The sequence below is a fragment of the Penaeus monodon genome, chromosome 34, assembly GCF_015228065.2.
Source record: "Penaeus monodon isolate SGIC_2016 chromosome 34, NSTDA_Pmon_1, whole genome shotgun sequence".
NCBI classification, from domain to species: domain Eukaryota; kingdom Metazoa; phylum Arthropoda; class Malacostraca; order Decapoda; family Penaeidae; genus Penaeus; species Penaeus monodon.
The window spans coordinates 26,157,052-26,157,372 of record NC_051419.1 but is presented as its reverse complement, the minus strand read 5'-3'; the positions used below and the strand labels follow the sequence as shown (position 1 = coordinate 26,157,372).

General features: G+C 38.6%; 1 protein-coding gene across 1 annotated transcript in view; it reads left to right on the top strand.

The window, feature by feature from the left end:
• Window positions 1-321, top strand: part of LOC119594665 (ionotropic receptor 25a-like) — a gene marked incomplete at its 3' end in the record, with an annotated part of 33,857 nt that overhangs the window by 13,498 nt on the left and 20,038 nt on the right.

Genomic DNA, 321 nt, shown 5'->3' with positions numbered 1-321 from the left:
CGCAGACATCATTAAGATTCCCCGTTCGCATTATTAACGTTTTTCTTTTATTCCGTCATTCTACTTTCAGCTCTACAATTGTCCGAATTATTGACCACGCCCTCGTGATTCACGGCTTAGGCTTCGATTAGGTTACATATAATGAATTTTGAATAGAAATGATCGTGTTAAGAGCGACATGCATGAGAACGGCGAGAAAATAGTTTCACTTTTCCGATATGTCGTAGAAGTTGTAGAAAATGTAAATGACGCGACACCATTGCACGGTATCGGACACTGGCTATAGAAACGAATACGTTAATCAAATATCGTTTGTTTGAA